This window comes from Ursus americanus, chromosome 11, assembly GCF_024610735.1.
Source record: "Ursus americanus isolate L20-20 chromosome 11, mUrsAme1.1.p, whole genome shotgun sequence".
In the NCBI taxonomy this organism is placed as follows: Eukaryota; Metazoa; Chordata; class Mammalia; order Carnivora; family Ursidae; genus Ursus; species Ursus americanus.
Window position 1 is genome coordinate 39,811,154 of NC_142137.1, and position 20,068 is coordinate 39,831,221.

The 20,068-nt window shown below is 41.1% G+C and overlaps 1 long non-coding RNA gene across 3 annotated transcripts in view; it reads right to left on the reverse strand.

Annotated features, from left to right (window-relative positions):
* LOC123797622 (uncharacterized) overlaps positions 1 to 20,068 on the reverse strand; it is a 167,234-nt gene that overhangs the window by 35,916 nt on the left and 111,250 nt on the right. For all 3 annotated transcript variants that reach the window (XR_015726103.1, XR_015726101.1, XR_015726102.1), the window contains one exon: positions 6,518 to 6,595. This is a non-coding gene — a long non-coding RNA (uncharacterized LOC123797622). The remainder of the gene's footprint in view (positions 1 to 6,517; positions 6,596 to 20,068) is intronic.

Sequence of the window (20,068 nt, forward strand, 5' to 3'; positions counted from 1 at the left end):
CGCTTATAGAGCCTTGGGTGCCAAGCTTGGAATGGCTCCCCATGCAGCGTTCCCGGGGAGCCGGTAAACAGTGTCATACAGGGTGTGACATGATCGGGTTTGTTTTCTAAAATCTCACTCTAGCAGCCCCTTCAAGGAGGAGACTCGAGGAAGCTGAGAGACTATTGCAATAGCCCAGACAAGGGGAAGAGAGGGCCTAGTCTGAGGAAGGAACCATTCTGCTTGCTGGGCTCGTAGAAATTGCTATGTTTCACCCATTCCTTCTGCAGCTAGACTTTTAGGTTTTGGTGTACACGATTTGTAGGTGAGTAAAGAGAATGATTATGTTCTCAGAAAGAGGTGTTAATGGAAGAATACAAAATGATAGAATTATAGGACATTACAACTGAAAAATATCCTGAGATCTATTCCAACTCCCTCATTTTACCTATAAGTTAGTTGGCTACTTAATAGCAAATTTGAGGCTGGCAGCCAGGTCCCTAGCCAGTGAGACACTGGCTTGTTTTATAGGATACTATTACGGGTTGAACTGTATCCACAAAAAAGTCATGTTTAAGTCCTAACCTCTAGTACCCATGAATGTGACCTTATTTAGAAATAGAGTCCCTATAGATATAATCAAGATGAGGTCATCAGAGTGGGCCTAATCCAATATGATGAGTGTCCTTACAAGAAGTAGGAGGTAGATGTGTGAAGACATAGAGATGCAGGGAGAATGCCATGTGAACATGAAAACCGAGATTGAAGTTATTTGACTGCAGGCCAACAAAGGCCAAAGACTGATGGCGACCACTGCAAGTTAGGAATGAGCCAGGAAGATTCTACCCAGAATCTCGGAGGGAACATGACCCTGCCAGCACTTTGATTTCAGACCTTAGCCTTAACAATTATGAAAGAATAAATTCCTGTTGCTTTAAGCTGCCTGTTTGTAGTACTTTGTATAGCAGTGCTAGGAAACTAATGCAGTTCTTGTTCAAGTTTAAATGTTTTGTGTATGTACATCTCTGTATGTGGAAAAGCCCTCTCTGAAATAGCTTCAAAGAAGTGGACTAATGCAGAACTACACTTAAAAAAATAATAAAACTCTCTAAGCATTATGCCCTGGAAATCGATTTGGTTCAATGGTAAATCTCATTTTCACAGAATCTTAGCGACTAAAATTTAAGTACACCTTACAAAGCATTTTCATCCACTATCTCACTTAATCTTCACATAAGTTCTGAGAGGTAGGAACAGTGAGAAATGTGATTGATTGTCCCAAAGTTACCAAGTGATGGAGCCGAAATCAAATAATAACATCTCCAGCCCCAAATCCTATGCTCTTGCTTGCATTCCACTCCATTAGTGGCTTTAACAGCTCCTCTCCAGTGAGAACCGATGTAGGAAAGATGCTGGGGTTTGAAGTCAAGAAAGAATTCTTGAGACGTCGTTGGTGCAAAAAGGTGGTTTTATTAAAGCACGGGGACAGGACCCATGGGCGGAAAGAGCTGCACAGGGGTCATGAGGAGTGGCCCATTATATACTTTCAAGTTGGGAGGGGGTAGAGGTAGCATAAGTCTCCCAGGTATTTTGGAAGCAAGGTTTCCAGGACCCTGAGGGGGCTAGCTACTGTTGGGAAAAGGTCATTTATTACTGTTGAGTAAAAACTCAGTTATGAGACCATTCAGATGGATATTGGTGGGCCATATGCTTGGAGGATGATTGCCAACATTCTTGGAGGGTAGAGATAAAGGAAGTTTCCAAAAGAATTTTTATATGTTAAAGTAGACCTACAGGATTTGGGGGGGTTGTGATAATGTTAAGCTATGATTGCCTTTTGCCCTTAGCAAAGTATTAACCTCGAGGCAGCTGAGTTCCTAGAGGAATGTCACTCTGCCTGTTTCAAGGACTTGCCAATGGGCTGTAAGTAGTAAGGAAATTTAGTAATTTCTCTTCTGCCTTTGTTTCCCACATCAAGAATGATTCAGGATAAGCTGGGGCTATGGAGAAGGAAGATGTGTGCACCAAGACTGCTTGCATAGGTACTCAAGAAGCGTGCACTTGAGATACTAGTGCAAGTGCCAGCAAGCCGCTCTATTTCCAGGAAGGAAATGCTAGTGATATAATGTAATGATGTAAATAGTCTAACTTCATCCCAACAAACATTTATATTCCGAGTGTTTGGGAGTAGAAAAAAAAGCCTAGAAGATGACATGGTATCGCATCTCCTCCCTGGCTGTATCCTGAGTCCCAAGAAATAAGCTTTCCTTATAAAGAGGACACTTAGAGCCTTGAAAACCAGAACCAATTCAGCATCTCTTAGACAAACTAGGTCTACTCTTGTCTCAAGCATCATCCTATAATTCTCTGTTTCAATTCTCATTGTGAGATTTTTTATGGTTGGCAAGAAAAATCATGTCTTGGGCAATTGACACAGTTCAGGTCTTGATTTGGAGTTTTTGTTTACTTACTTGTTTTTGAGACACTGGACACCTTGTGTAGATATTTGCAGGGAGACAAATAATTGACCAACAATTAAACTTCTGGAAAATGGATGTGATGTATGGACCCCAAGATGCCATGTATCAGAAACTGGCAAAGAGTATTAGGTCAATTACAGCCATCATGCATCTGGCCTCATGTGGAAGGAGAGGGGGAGGAGGAAGAGGAAGGAAGCCTCTTCACTTTTATAGGTCAATAAAAGACAACAGTTTTCTAATAGCAATCCTGTGGCTCTTTATTTAAGTAGCAGGAAAGTGACATCTGTCTCAGCCAGGAGGAAACTTTTGCATAGCACCCACGAAGTATGGCATTCTAAGAACTCACAATGCTCAGGGTCATTCTCTACTTGTTTTATGTCCTAAAAGTACTTAAAAGTCAAGAATAGTGACTCAAAAGTAAACCTCGGCCTTTCATCTTTCTGATTGGGCTGAAGGCAAGTTCATGACCAACCCCCATCCAGACCATAAACATATGTAATGCTTGGTCTCAGGTCAGATACCAGAAACACAGCCAGTAATGTCAGTCTCCACATCTGAGTTAAAGTCCTTCTCCACTGACTCTGGGTGTGTGGAGGTGTTCAGTGTGCAATCTATAAACAGCTTGAGTTATAGCGTTGAATGGACTCCCACATGCTCACACAGCCTCACATAGCCCCTTCATCCACTCACACTCTTAACAAAAGTCAGACCAATTATGTGACCCTATAATCCAGAGGAACATCCTAATTCTTCAGTTATACTGGAATGCCATGCATCCTTCATTATTTTAAATAAAGAAGTCACAAGCTGCATATTGGAGGTCTTTTTTTTCTTTGTAACAGAATTTTCATTTTAGTATTTATAATAGGACTTGAATTTCCCTATAGCTTTTAAAGTAAAAATTGCTGTTCCCCATCCAATATCCCCACATGCTTGCAAATGCTTATACAGATTTTATCCAAAAGTTCCAAAGAAGATTGAGAAGAGTTTCCTATGGATAATTGAGATTCAACAGCTAAACCCAACAGGTTTTACGTGGAAAGGTTTTTGTGGCTTCAAGAGTTAAAATACCAGGACCCCCACCTCCACCTCTTCCCATCTGTCCCCACTTTACAGATGTGAAACTCAGAGCCCCTAACCAACCTCAGGGCTGTGAGGAGCTGTCCTGGAACACCTGCCCACAGCTGACCCAGCCGCACCACACACAGCTTTGGAGTTTTCGCCCTGTGAGTTGCTTTGCCCAGATTTCCAGGAGAAGGGCAAGCCTGCCTGCCTCCCCGCGCTGCCCCAGAGCCATGAGTGACCTCCCAGAAGCATAAAGCAACTTGGCAGGGCAGTTGCTGTGAGGTCCAGGACTCCCCCAGCACTGAAGCGGTTAACTTGTAGGAAGACCCAGAGAAAGAAAAACAGACTAAGAACTGCCTTGTGGGGAGGAGGGCTAGAAAACGAGGCTGTTGCTGTTGTTTTCATTGTGTGCACTCTAATCAGGGAGGGTAAGAACAATGATGCATGTAATGCTGATTTTGGAACGTGTCCATGCAGCTTTTCCCAGGCTAGACAGCCTTGGGAACCCGTGATAGAGTGGCACACCAGGGGCACAGCCTCAATCACCGAGCCCAGGGCAGAGCAGCCTTTTCTGTGGATAAAATATGTGAGGGATGACAAGAATCTTCCCAGCATGGGAAGTGGCAGGAATGACCAAAAAAAAAAAAAAAAAAAAAAAAGCCACAGGGGAAACCTGTGAAGGTTTTGCGTCTCGAAGCCAGGCCAGGCCACAGGGATGTGATAATCCAAAGATAGGAGACTTCTCCTTCTGCCCACCCCATTCCATTTTTCTTTTTTGTTTGTTTGTTTCCTTTTTTGCATTCAACTTGCCCTCCCTTTCTTCCCGACTCCCCTCCCCCCAACTCCCTCCACCACACTTTGAAGCCTAGATGAAAGCCCTGTGTTGTGGCTGCTGGCACCAAGCTAGCTAGCGCAGGGGGACGGCTGAAGTGTGCTTTAGTTTAAGATGCTGTACTTTTCTCCTAAGGAAAAGGGGGAAAATCAGCTTGAAACAATACATTGCATTTTGCTGGAGAGCATACTGTATGTATCTAGGACTCCAACATGGTCCTAATTTTTCAAAGCTTTTGTCTTCAAGGATAAGGGAATAGCTGAAATGGGGCATTCTCCCTCACAGTGAATGCATATAACTGCAAGGGCTTTGGAGTGGATTTGTTTAATAAAATAAAACAAGAAAGAGGCAAAATCAGGCACATGACCTTTTTGGTATTGACACAACTGCACATAGTAACTTTCTCGAGTGTTGACGAAACAGCTCCTTTATGTTGAAAGAGCACATTCAAACTAAACTGTATGAAATAATTTTGAAGACATGACATCCATATATTTACTTAGTTATTAGCTTACCAGATTTAGCAAATAAAGATTCAGGACACCCAGTTAAATCTGAATTTCAGCTAAACAATGATAAATTTTTAGTATAAATATATGCCATGCAGTTTTCGGGATTAAATTTATGCTAAGAAATTACTTGCTGAAATTGGAATTTAACTAGGTGTTCTATATTATGTCTGACAACTGTACTCATCACAACAGTTTTTAAATCAACTCAGCCTCTTAAAATAATGTTAAAATGTTTTTTAAGAGCCCTGTTACAACATGAATTTATTTGAGATTCACGAATTTGAACATAGGAATATTCAAAATATTGTTGTCACTACAACACAGACTGCCTATAGGAAAGCCTCTCCATGCCCCTGCCCACCCATCCCCTAAATACACGCACATACACACAGCACCCCTCTCCCCAACTCTCACCAGACCCCCCCCCACATACCCCATAGGGGTTTTAAAAGGATTTTATGTATGTATTTTTCCATCAAAGGAAGGATTGACTAATATGTCACTTAGAGCAATAGGTCAGTATTTATAATCAACTCCTAGCATGGAAAGTGCATATAGCTCCCACTTGACCATTACTTAAAACTGCAGCTGCTTTGTCAAATAGCAATAGCTCATGAGATCTAAATGAGGCATAATTATTTTTGGTTAAAAATTTTTCCTCAATTTATCTACTTAATGCCCTGAAACGTGGTTTTATTATTTTATGTTTACTTAAAAAAAAAAAAAAACACATGTGCTCATAGACATAAAATCAACCCAAAGGAACTACTTGGAAAGCTCCACTGACCTGTCCTGTACACTACGTCTGCAAACACCTCATGTCCACTCTTGTTCATGTGATCTCGTGTTCACTTGAACTTGGACAAAGTTGAAGGCCTGGTATTTTTGCCTCTCAGAGCTGCTATCTCTGAACACGACCTGTGAGGTTGGTGAGCTTCCAATACATCGGGACTGAAGAGGGGGCTAAAGAAAGATTAAGAATGTGTGGAAGACAGTGGTGGAGGAGAAGATTCAGGATGGTTAGAAGTCTCCATGTATGTGAAATTTAAATTGTGCATTTAGGGGCGCCTAGGTGGCTCAGTCGGTTGAGTGGCTGACTCTTGATTCTTGATTTTGGCTCAGGGCGTGATCTCAGGGTTCTGGGATCAAGCCCTGGCCCGCCACCCGGGCTCTGTGCTCAGTGGGGAGTCTGCTTGACGATTCTCTTTCTCCCTCTCTCTCTACCTTCCCCCCTCCCCCCTTGCACACATGCGCACTCTCTCTCTCAAATAAATAAACCTTTAAAAATAAATAAATAAATACATAAATCGTGCATTTAAAACTATTGCCTTTAAAGTGAATGTTGAAATTTGCATTTAAAAACCTGTGGCTGGAAGATTGTAGAGTGTCACCTAGAGGTTCACACATCTTTTGATAACCATTTTCCTCCCTACCAAAACTATTTTTTTGATTAGGCAAAAGATTACTTTGTTAGAAAAGTGTTTCCTTTTCGTCAGCTTTTTCAGTGCAAGTTCACTTCTGCTTCCTCTTACATCAGCACCAGAAAACGAATTATTAGAAAATCTCTTGAACACCAGTCCACTTTTCAAGAGAACTAATAAGACGTCAATTTGAGGAGATACTTGAACCTACATAACTTTCACACAAACCTCAATAGTGCTCATGATCTTTCATCATCCAATTTTCCAAACATAGTCAAGGCGATCTCTTTGAGTTCAAAAATGACTCTGTAAGAAGAATGGAAAAAAAAAATACAGTTACTCGCCTCCTTACCCCACTATCCATCAGTCAGCTGTGCTCATTCCCACCTCCACCCCTCTGCTTATACAGAACGATAACACGTTTACCAAATAAATCCATGTAAATGTTTAGCTGGTGAAGTAGCATGATGACTAAAGAGTCTGGAGAACTTGATCTAATTTCAGCTCTGATACTAATAACTCTATAAACTTGGACAAGTCTGTTCTCCACTCCCAGCCAAAAGACTGAGAAATAACAAGACACTAAATTTCTTCAAAGAACAAGAATGTAAAACCAGATACTCAAAAATGTCTCTCTCTTTTTTTTTTAAAGATTTATTTATTTTTTAGAGAGAGAGAGGACGAGCAGAGGGAGGGGCAGAAGGAAAGGGAGAGAGAGAATCCCAAGCAGACTCCCTACTGAGTGCAGAGCCCAATGCAGGGCTCAATCTCACAACCCTGAGATCATGACCGGAGCTAAAACCAAAAGTCAGAGGCTTAACCAACTGAGCCACCTAGGTGCCCCTCAAAAATGTCTTCGTATTCTGAAATTCTGATTCTACATAAATTTCCATTAATAAAGCCTACTCTCTCCTCTATGTATCAGAAGTCAGTGAACATGCCAGTTAGTTGCACTTAATTAAACATATTCTTATGGACTTAGTTTAACATTTTTTTTTATGATAAGGGCTTATTTTTGGAAAACCTACACCCAAACAGGATACACTTTTGAACAGAATCACAAAGAAGCACATGTAGAGGACTGAAATTGTCAACTCTTACATCTATAAATACTCCACTTTGGGAGGGAAATTAGAATTTGTTAATATTGTATTTTGGCCACTGAATTTTCAAATAAGGATAACGCATGCATATAAATGAGTACCTATTTGTTCAGATGATGTGCCCATTTGTGGGCATGAAAATTTGAGGATTTTAGCTGCATTGGAGTACAGGCAGACATCCAGAGAAACCAACTTTTTAAGAGAGCAAATGACACTCTCATTGCTTTCAGGAGACTAACCAAATATAAAAGGACTTGGATCAATTATAGGATTGATATGGCAGATGCTGTTCTTTTAGGAAAAAATGCAAAATATGGAGACTGGGAACCAGGAACCAATCAAGGGAATATCTGAAAAATGAAACAGACATCCAGTTTGCTGATCAGAACCAGGACCCAAAGATTATTGTGAAGAAATCATTGAAATCATCCTTCGGGTCTAGGGAGAATAAAATTGACAACCTGGATAAAGGGATAGAGGAAGAAACTGCATAACAAAAGCATTCTGAGGGAACTGTTAGGACCTGATGGCCTTCCTTGAGACTAGAAGCCTCCAGGGTCAGCTTGCATCTCCCTGCAGCCCTGTGGCAAATGGAATCAGCCAGGTTCCTGCCGGCTCTTCCCCAAATGCCGACTTCAGCTCTCTGGAGGCAGAGTGACATCCACATAGGAATTTACTGCTTCCTCTGTTCCTGTAGATCTGCTCCTTTCCTGACATATCGTTCCAAAGGCCTTTTCTTTCTTTCTTTTTTTTTTTTTTTTAAGATTTTATTTGTCAGAGAGAGAAAACAAGCAGGGGGAGTGGCAGACAGAGGGAGAGAGAGAGAAGCAGGCTCCCCACCGAGCAAGGAAAGGGATGCTAGATTCAATCCCAGGACCCTGGGATCATGACCTGAGCCGAAGTCAGATGCTTAACTGCCTGAGCCACCCAGGCGTCCTTCCAAAGGCCTTTTATAATAAGATCACTTAAAACATCACATACCAAGTTATGATGCATGACTTCACCACTGCCAGAACTTCATTGGGATTAAAGCTTTTACCTATTTATGTGTTTTATCTAAATACATGTTTGGGGAAGAAAACCCAAGTTTTTATATAGCACATGCAGTTTATTTTATGCTTCTTTTGTTATTTTGTTCATTATTTTAAGAATTAATCATGTCCTTGAGGCCCCCATCTGGCTCAGTTGGTGGAGTGTGTGACTCCTCATCTTGGGGTTGTGAGTTCACGCCCTGCACTGGGTGTGGAGATTACTTAAGAAGAAAATCTTTTTCTTTTTTTTTTTTTTAAAGAATCAATCGTGTCCTCTAAAATATAAATATAAATCAGGAACTGGTTCGTAACAGACTCTCTCTCCAACATGAAGTTCCCTGCGCTGAAAGCTAAAACTACTTTTCATGCATCCTTCTTTAATTGGGCTGAATTATTATTCAAGTTGGCTTCCTGTTGCCAATCATCTCTCAATATTCAGAAAATGTCATCAACATTTCTCCTAAGATGGCTATAAAAAGTCCATTTATGGACCTGCTTTTGCACTGATTTCTGTATTAGAAACTTAGAACTCTGGGGGCGCCTGGGTGGCACAGCGGTTAAGCGTCAGCCTTCGCGGCTCAGGGCGTGATTCCAGCGTTATGGAATCGAGCCCCACATCAGGCTCCTCTGCTAGGAGCCTGTTTCTTCCTCTCCCACTCCCCCTGCCTGTGTTCCCTCTCTCGCTGGCTGTCTCTATCCCTGTCAAATAAATAAACAAAATCTTAAAAAAAAAAAAAAAAAAAAGAAAGAAAGGAACTTAGAACTCTGTTTTAAAAGGAATGAACAGTGAACAGCTTGCCCAGGCCCCACCTTAGCTCAGTAGGAGGACAGCAGAAGTGAGTTGGCCCCCCAGAAGTTTACAATACGGAGCTTCACAGCCCCTCTCCTAAAAAGGTTATTGAATACCCTCGGCTACCTGACCCCAAACCAGATGAAAAAATTCCCTTTTTCTCCAAGAACCTGAAAGTCACTGTTCTCACGCAGACTGTCACATGGACATACCAGAGGTTGTACCCCACCCTTCTTCTTCTACTTGCAGGCAAGAATTGGAAGGACTTGGAGATTCTTGGGGCACACAAGCCACCAGCACAGTCCTCTTCCCCCTGTGAGGCTAAGAGGCATAAAGGTGTTGTGTCTAGCTTACGTCCTTCTCAGACTATAATCCCAGGAAAGCAAGAATCTGTTCACTCATTTAACAATTATTTAACAACTATGATATGAGCACAGGTTATGTGCCAGAAACCATGCCAGACAGATCCAACGGTGAGCAAGCAAGTGTGGTCCGTGCCATCAAGTGTGAAGCCCAGTGAGAGAGCTGGCCATTAGTCAACTGACCGTTGAAATAAGTGGACAAGGTGAGATGTTATAGAACGTCATGGGGATATAAGGATTTCCAAATACATGTCTCACAAGTGTTCTCATATGGTGCATAGCACAGATTTGCAGGGGGCATAACTTAAAGGCATAATGCACACCAATTCGTTGAGAAAAGCTTCCCCAATACTATGCCCTTCTTGAATTTGGTAAAGATAATGTACTCACTATTTGTAAATTTCTATTACATCCAGTAATACAATGTCAATTTCATTTTTTATATGTAAGAGGAATTACATATTACATATAGGAATTTTGTACTGTATTAATTTCTATCTAATCTGACCTTGTCAGCTCCCACAAACATTATAACAGCTTTGTCTGTTCCAGGTTCTGAAATACCCTTCACTGGAAGGCTACCTTCAGCTTTAGGAAGGTAACTTTGCCTTCTTTATTTGTAACTGAATGGGATGCCTGAATATAAATCTTCTAAATGGCTATTTTCCAATGCCTGTTCATGAAATAATATACACTTGTGAAATTTATAAACTAGTAGATTTTTTTTCAATCAATTTAAAATCTAATTAGAAGGAAAAAAAAAATACTCATTCACTCCAGAAGATAAAAGATCCAAAGTAATTAACTTTGGAAATCCATGTATGTAAATAAATAAAACTTCTCTCTCTTTACCAATTGGAAAAAAAAATGGTTGATAATAGATGTCAAAATATTTGATTGGTCAAGAGACTGTAGATGCTTCCCATAACTTCAAACTTTCATTTCACATCTTTTAAAAGCTGTAAATGAATTCAGGTACACCATCTTCCCATGCATGTCATTTATTTTTTCCAAATTCTAGCACAAAGCTTTCACAACTAAAAAAAAAAAAAAAAAAAATATATATATATATATATATATATATTGCTGCTGTCGGTAATAACAATAACAAACTCTGTCACTTACTGGCTGTGTGATCTTGGGCAGATAACTTATTCTCCTCATCTGTAAAATGAGTAAATTAAGACCTCTCTTAGAAAATTATGCCAAGATTAAAGATAACATACGAAAAGTGTCTGGACTTACAAACACTCTATGGATTGCCAGGGGATGACGCTGATTATTATAAGATCCTGGTTGTTTAATTTAGCATCCAAACAACAGAAAAAAAAACAGAGAATCCCCTATGTAAATCATATCATGAAATAAGAAAGCTTCAACAAAATAATCCCTTTTCATAAAGTGGGTAGAGCTTTCAATCCTGTAGTTAGCAAAGTTAAAAAATTCCTACATGAAGCTACCCCGTTCAGGTAGAATGAAAAGGCTGAGCTCTGGGAATGAGACAAAAGGAAACAGACTGAAAATTGTAACCAGAAAGATCTCTGGATGCAAGACATCAGAGTCAGAGGATAAAACAAAACTGAGGCATCTCCTTGGGCGGTTCAGTAAGTGGAAGTTCTGGGTTTGGTTAGCTGACAGCCCACCAGAAGAGTCAGGAAGAACTAGGGAATCCATCAAGGGTCCCACTGACCCTCTGGCAATTGTCCATTAAGTCTAAAAATGAAATTAAGCTCAAATTAAAAGGACTAGTATTGTATGCCACAATGCTGCATGGGGTATCATTCGATCCAATAGAATAATCTTTTCTCAGAGTTGCTGCTACCAACTTGCACATGAGTCAACCAGAGAAGAGGGCAGAGCTACTACGACAGATTTAATATATTATTCTTATTCACTTTTCAAATGAAGTTTATCCCAAAGGACATTGTGCTTTGTAAGATAATTCGGTTTGGGTTGCCAATTGGTCTGAACTTCTTAAAGTTATTTTCAGAAACCATGGCTCTGCCCTTTGGCAATATAACCGACTGACACACTCTGCATTTGGTAAACAGACACTAGTTCCTTTAAAATTGTTTACTTATTCTTAAAATTATCTACAAAGACAGTCCACTGGAAATATTAAACTGGTACTCCAAGCAGATTGCTAATAATTTAGAAGCAAATGCTTCCTGGTTTAACCACTTGGGGGAAACTACCAAATTTTCATTCCCCCCAAAAAATTTTGAAAGTACTTCTGTTGTAAATTGTATAACATATGCTATGCATACAGAACTCTTTAAATAGGATTAGGTCTTAATGTTAAAAAGTATTTGACTCTGTGCAGCATGGTCTCCAAATGTGTGACAGAGACATGTGGACTGGTCCTCACCACCATGAAATGCTTAAGAAGTATCCATCAAGCACTTGAATCTCAACTGGATGGCTTGGATTTACATATTATAATGTGTCTTGTGTTCTCAAGGAACGTCCCTGTTCTGAGGAATTTACAAGTTCACAAGGAGATATATCAAAATTCAGAAGTATATATATTATGTACATGCATATATAATGAATATGTGTGTGTGCCTCAAAGTCAATACTAAGAAAACAAACAACCTAATTTTTTAAATGGGCAAAAGACTGGAATAGACACTTCACCAAAGATTTATAAATAGCAAATAAGCAGAAGAAAAGATGCTTAACATCATTAGTCTTTAAGGAAATGCAAATTAAAACCATTACTGAGGTACTGCTATGCACCTACCAGAAGAGCTAAAATTAGGAGCACCTGGGTGGCTCAGTTGGTTAAGCTTCTGACTCTTGGTTTCAACTAAGCTCATGATCTCAGGGTCATGAGATCAAGCCCCATCTCAGGCTCTCAGCGGGGCGAGTCTGCTTAAGATCCTCTTTCCCTCTCCCTCGGCCCCTTCCCTCATTGCTCATGCACTCTCTCTGTCAAAAAAAATAATAAAGTAATTAAAATAAAATTAAAAGCTAAAATTAGAAAAACTGATTATACCAAGTATTAGTGAGAATGTGGAGAAACTGGAACTCTCATACACGTGTGTCGGTGAGAATGTAAAATGGTACAACTACTTTGGAAAACAAGGGCTCTTCATAAATCCATGAGACTAAGTTTGGGAGGAATATCGAAGGCATACAGTTACACGGTTATAGAGCAGTCACAGCCAACTTCTAGGGAGAGCCATTCACATTCTAGTCTGTGTTCATGGTTTGCCCCCGGAAATGCAAAAGCATAACCTGGATGGCCTTATGTGGCAATTCTTACTAAGGAAGTTAATTTTGAGATGAAGAAAAGCATGTGGCTGGCAGTGGCGGAAGGGGCTGGTGAGGATAATATGTCTGAAAACTGAATTAGAAAGGCCATTCTTGAGGGCAAGAAATCAGTTTTTCCTGCTGACTGCTGTAGAAGAGTCTAGAAAGGAAAAGGGGAACATGTGTGATTCACTAGGCAGGTCCCAGTGACGTTTGCCAAAACTGGTGATAAGGAGTGGAAAAACTCAGTCAACAATACAAACCAACATTGGGTTTTAAATAGAGAAAAATGAGGTCAAGTAAGTAAAATTGCTGTAATGAGCAGTTTTTCTCTTGAGCAACATTGAACTCCAGAAGAAACTCAGAACCATATTTAAAAAATGGCAAAAATTTGGTAGGGACAGGAAGAGGGTTGGTGCGCATGGAGAGATCCTGTTGTGGTTTCTTCAAGAGAAGTCAGGTGGGAGAAGGACTAGGAGAAACCAAGAGGATGGAGCATCTCTCTGCTGTATGTTGATTTACCATAAGGAGAACTCTCACAATTAATAGGGGAGTAGAAATAGCTGCTCCTTATTGGTACTTCATTAAATGCAAGGCTCCCTACTCAGTGTTAAACAGTCTTCATACATAATTTCATTCTCGCAGCAACCAAATGATATAAATATTGTCCTCATTTGATAGATGAGGACATTGGCGACGAGAGACATAAAGCACTAGCCTGTTGACACACAGCATGGAAGAGGAAGAGGTGGGACTTTAACTCAGGTCTTTCTTAATGTCATTTACCCAAAACTAGACCAAGAATATAAAGCTCCATTCGACAAAAACAGGAAATAATATGATGCCCAAACTCCTACTAGCAATTCATGTCACTAGTTAACAGAAAATGTGTATGAGAGGAGAACAGGGAGAGGACTAAAATGCACTCAGTAACGGGGGGGGGGCGGGGGGAGGGGGGAGGAAGGGGTTATACCTTCTCAGTGTTTTTTTATTCCCATGGGGCTCACCCCAATGTATTAAAGGTAGCTCTGTAATTTTTTAAAAAGTGGGGAACACTTGGTTAGCCGTCTCCACTCCACAACCCTGTCCCACCTCACAGTCCTCCAGGGCCATGCCCAGACCCAGGGTCAATTATTTCCTTTTGAATCTGCCCTCCAGGTGAATTTGCAGACCTTTCTAAATAAGAAAGCAGCTTCTTCTCTTTTTACTTCAAATTGCTCTTTTGAAATGAAGTTTGATTTTCCCAGACATCCTGGAAATTGTGTATGGATGGTACGGAGTGATAAGCACTTAAAATTTTACTTTACAACAAATGTGCATTTACACTGCCTCTCAGCTCGGCTCTCACATTAGAAGCACCTGAGACAGCAGCGCAGGCCTGTCTCCCTAGAGCAGTGAAATCAGAGTTATGTGAGCGACAGGCCTGGGCAGCCCCATATTTTAAAAAATACCTCCTACCTCAGGTGTTTCTCACATACAGCCAGGTTTGAGCACAGAGTTTGGAATGGACTCCTATTTATCAAAATCAGAAATTATTTTTTTAAAGAAATGTTGCTTCTCCCTTGCATTCTGCATTATCCCACAAACCATGGGGACATTACAAAGCTACGTGATGGCTTCATCTTTGTATTTGAACACTTGGAACTGCCTCGTCCTTCTGTGTCTAAATGTCTCACTCAAGGGGAGACTAACTTCTCCCAGTTCTTGCATACAGCCAACTTAAAGAAATGAAATGGGACACTGAAGCCCAATTCCAGTTCCCTGTCTTGGGTAGAGAGAACAGAGGCCCACGTAAGGAGTGGGAGTGGGCAAGCTGTGCCTAAAGCAGGCCAAGTGACGATTTCCCAGCTATTTGGTTTTTCTATTAGGGTCTTTTGTAAAAGCTCAGAAAGGAAACGTACATGTGTACTATCTGCACCAACACAAGGTCCAGAATTCTTCAAGTTTCCAGAGGTGAGTCAAATCACTGAAAGGTCCTTCTACTTATAATTTATCAGAAAGGAAAAAATGTATATGTCAGGAAATACTTGAGGTCATTCGATCGTAAAAATGATTGGAGGTCTTCCTTTCTCCATCTCTCATGCCCCCAGGCACCCACATTGTGTGTACTTCACAATAAGTGTCTGGGTGCCATGGGACGAAGTAACAGAATGTTGATTCAACTCCAGGCTCATGCACCAGTAACTATGCAACCAGGGGCAAGTCATTGTCCACAGTGATCTGTAGAATGGGGGAGAAAGAACACAAATGCTACCTACCTCTGGATACCAAGCAAAAGGGAGAAACAGCACATATGAAAGCATTTTATACGGAAGCCCTATATATATATATATATATATATATATATATATATATATATATATATATATATATATATATATTTTGTTTTCATTAGTATGTTCATTTGCATTACATGAGTTTTAGCACCCTGCCTGTAGTCAGAAATGAGGCTAAACCTCTCGCTAACCTCAGACTAATTGGAACCAACCTTCGACGGCTTCCGATTGACTTGCTTCCATGTGCTACAGAGTCCTCAGACTTGCCTCGTTACCCCCCAGGCTGGTGGAATGGCTAAAATAAAATGTAGGCAATCTTGTTTTCCACCTGTATAGTGGATTGATTCAACATTTGCAATTATTGGTAAGTATTACGTCCTTGATGACAGGGGGCTCCTGACTCATTTATCAAAATCATAAAATTTTCTTGAACAAGTGCTGCTTCTCCCTTGCATTCTGCAGGTAGACAGACACCTAGAGACTCTTTGGTACCCTCAGCAGGCTTTGTGGACCTCTTTATTATTATTGCACATTGTGAAAACTGTAAAGAGCAGATTCCTATGAAATGAAAATTGGAGAACTGAGACAATAAAAGAGAGAAATCACACTTTTTGAATTAGCCAGATCATGAGTTAAATGACTCTGATGAAAGCAGGCCGTCTTCTGTCCTGTTCAGTCGGGCAGCCACTGGCTACAAGTGGATATTGAGCATTTGAGAAATGGCTAGAGCAAACTGTGATGTACCGTACGCCAGACTTCTAAGAGCTAGTTTCAAAAAGGAAGTCTACAAAAGAAACCAATAATTTTATACATGCTAAAATGGTAATATTTTGGATTATTGGATTAAATGAAATACATTATTAAATTAATCTCACCATTTTCCTTTTTATTTTTTTTGAATGTGCCGACTGGAAGTTTTTAAATTACATATGTGGTTTGCTTTATATGTCATTGTATGGCACTGACTGAGATCTTCATTTTACTCTCAGGAAAACTATTCACAGTTTTCCAGTGGCTTCTACAATGCCCACCTGGATAGATACTGCAACCGTAAGGACATGACCATAAACAATACAACTAAGGAGGAAAATGCACATTAAACTGTCACCAGTTGTGTGAGTGCGTTGTGTGTGTGTGTGTGTGTGTGTGTGTGTGTGTATGTCTACAAGTAGAACTAAGAAGAGACTGCCTCAACTATCCTTGGTAGCTTGAAATAAGAACTCCCCAAATCCTAGAGCAGTAATTCTGATGCACAGTCAGCAGCAGCAGCACCTGGGAGCATGTTAGCGACTCAAAGTCTCCAGCCCCACCCCAGACCCTCCTGAATCAGAAAAGGGGAGGGTAGGTGGAAAAAGACTGAACTTTGTGCTTTGACAAGCCCTCTAGGTGATTTTGATGCATACTAAAGTTTAAGAACCATTGTCCCAGACAAACTGAGGCCTGAGACAGGGATTTCTCAGATCCAAGATGCTTGATTTTACCAAAGCATGCCAGTATCTCCTACTACTTAGAGCTTTTGTCAGCAGAGCACACAACACAGACCAAAAGATGACTTAAAATGGGATCATTAACTTTCAACAGTTTAACAAATGATAGTCATATTTCTACTAAGAGGTCATTTTTGTTAAATTTAAAATATCTTGCACATAATGCAGTCTCACTATATATTTGGCCATTCATTGATTTTCAAAATTTTCAGAGACAGTTCAGAGTTAAACACAGAACTGCATTAAATGTTGTAGTAGTGCTGTTGGTGACTCTCCCAAATCGCCCTCAGCAGCCAGGACACCCGTTCCCTCAGTTACTGCCAGTGGTGAGGGGAAGGCTGACCCCTGTTACCTTCTCCAGGCATTTGTCCTGGGCTGACTGGTGCTACTTCACCGGGAAGCGTTGGGAGGTCACATCACCGCTGTCACCCCCATCACCACCATCATCGCCATCACCACTGTCACCGCCATCACCACCTTCCCCACAGTCACCACCATCATTGTCATCACCATCTTCCCCACAATCACCACCATCATCTCCATCACCACCTTCACCACAATCAGCACCGTCATCTCCATCACCACCTTCACCACAGTCACCACTGTCACCACCATCACTGCTATCACCACTGTCACATGTCACTGCCATCACCACGAGACCCTCTCCCACAAATAGGCACAAAAACACATATACACCAAATTTTGCGTGAATTTTCAAAAATTTTGTTTGCTTTCTGAAGTAAATTCTAAATTTCAAGTAGGGAATTTTTAATTTGTACTAAGATTCCATATTTGAAGGATTGAAAATTGTGTGTATTTAGTGCTGCTAAGTTAAAGCTAACAATATTTTTAATTCCCATTTGACCTTCTATATGTGGCAAAATCTAGTAACATTTGACCCAAAGGTAGGCTTCTTGGTATTTCTTCCCAGGCACCATGAGCCCACCTGTCCTGAGAGTCGACCTGCACAGACCTTCCCTGAAGCTGTGAGCTAGATAACAGGAGGCCAAGACTGCTGGTTCACAGCCCTCTCAGCCCACCCCAGCCCCAAGTGAGGCTGACTCTAAAGCATATAGGCCCAGAATTAAGCTATTTGGATTAATACCACATCCTCGCTGTCATGCCTTCTTACTACCCCAAACATAACACCCTCTAGAAGTCTCTTCTCTTCAAAGTCCCATTTCCATACTGTCCTCTGCTTCCCCTCCTCTCCTCTATCTTCTCTCTGATCTTCTAAACTTTTCCACTCTTCCCTCTGGATCCTCCATGCCAAGATAAACAAGCCTCCCTATACCCTTTACCTCTTTATTGAATGCTCATTTCCTTTACTCCTCTGCCTTAACTAAACTGGGCTTTTCCTCCAGACACAGCTAGAACAGATGCTTCTATGCAGTCTCCCATGCTCCATGGCCCAGGAGGAGGGATTGGTAGGATTATTTTGTTTGCACAGAGCAGCACCATCCTCATCTTCTGGCATATTCCTCCCCCCAGGAGATCCCAACCTTACTGTCCAGAAAGGGGCTTTATCTTCATCACTTTTTTAAGGAAATTTCATTGTGTACCTACTTATTGAGTAGAAAGCTTTATTTTAAAATTTTCAGTTGATAATATATAGAAGAGATAACTTTTAAAAATATTTATTTATTTATTTAAGTAAACTCTACACCCAAGGTGGAGCTCAAGCTCATGACCCTGAGATCAAGAGTCACATGCTCTTCCAACGATGCCAGCCAGGTGCCCCCTTGAAACGGATAACTTTAACATAGATGTATTAAGTCAAGTTTCCTAGAAGTAGATCCTCAAACGGGGACTCCGTTATGCCTGACTTATGGTATGAGGAAACTCTCATAAGGGAGAATGAAGCAGATCTGGGAAGGAGGGTGAGCTCCACAAGAATGTGGTCCTTGACTGATTGTGGGCAGATGAGCTCTGCTGTTTAAATCTCACAAGAGAGTTCTCCCACCTTGAGGCAGAGTGGACCAGGCACCTTTCAAGGTGCTGACTATATAGCAATAAACCAACCAAACAAAAATCCGTACTCCTATAGGGCTGCCATTCTCTCTGAGGAGGCAAAATAAATATGTAAGATGTCAGGAGGTAACAAATGTTATGAAGAAACAGGCAGGAGAGACTACAGAGTAGTTGGACAGGGGGCATCGTTTTGGATAGAGTGGTCAGGGAAGACTTCTCTGGGAGGTGATACATAAACTGAGAACTAAATCAAGTGGGGAATTTAATCATACAGGCATCTGGAAGGAAAGCCTTTCTGTGGAATAGCAGAGGCAGAGATGCGATCCAGAGGCACATATGATTTAATCAAGGAAGGCCAGCGGGACTTGTGTGGCAGGAATGGGGACACAGTTGAAGATCTGGCAGGAAATCTGATGAGTAAGGCCTACAGGTCATATACATAGCAAGACTTGAGCTTTATTCTGAAAACAGTACTTCAGGTCCCACCTCCCAAGGCACAGTGATTGGTCTAGGGCTGGACACTTGATACTAACTGGACCAATCATGGTCTCCCACATCACTGGCCACAGTATTAGAGTCAAGAATGGGTACCTCACTGGGCTATGCCAGAGTTCTCCTCCAAAAATTTTCGTATTAGAGCAGAGGGAAGATGGAGTGTTCTTACGTGGCAAAGCTGAAAAATATAAGCTGTCACATTTCTCAGAATAGAAGTCTAAAGGTGAAGAGATGCAGAATGAGTGGCAGAGAAAGACAGTGCCATTGGTGGGGACATCCTTGACTCCAGTCACCCAGGGGCAGCTCCAACCACCCACGCTCTCCCCTCAGTTTGGCCACATTTACCAATAAATTCCCCTTAGTCTGAACTAATTGGATTTGGATTTCCATCACGTAAAAGTCATATTCTCCTAACACCTAGTGCGTCTCCAACTTTAATCCTTGTCTTCCCTGGGAGGAAAAGAACCACCCGTTTTCTACCATCTATTTATATGAACCATTTTTTCTTGTTACTGTCATCTAGAAACTTCCCAGTCTCTCCTTTTCATTCATGGAAAACTGGCATGTAGTTCAAAGTAGTACTTCTTACCCCAACTCCAACATCATCTTGAACGTGTCTTTGTGAAGATTTCCTGGCCCTGGCCTCACACTTCCCTGGCTTCCTCCAATCGCAATACTTCCATCTTTACCTTCCTGGAACAGTTTGCATGGCCATGCTCTGTAATATGTTATCCCCTAGCAGTATTCCATATCAGAAAGTTTAAATAAACTCCAGCATCTCAAGCTTAATCTCATCTTTCCAAACAGAATGTAACTCTGGATCTGCTGCTACCACACAGAACCGCCTGCTTTAGGATAAGGCAACTCAGAAGGGAGCAGAGCCCGAATATTCCTGAGGACACTGTTTGAGGTCTAACCATGTAGACTAATAAGTATTCTTTTTTTTTCCTCTCAAGCTTTGGTTGGCTTTTTGCCATTTGCCAATAAAGTCATGGCAAATGACTAATTC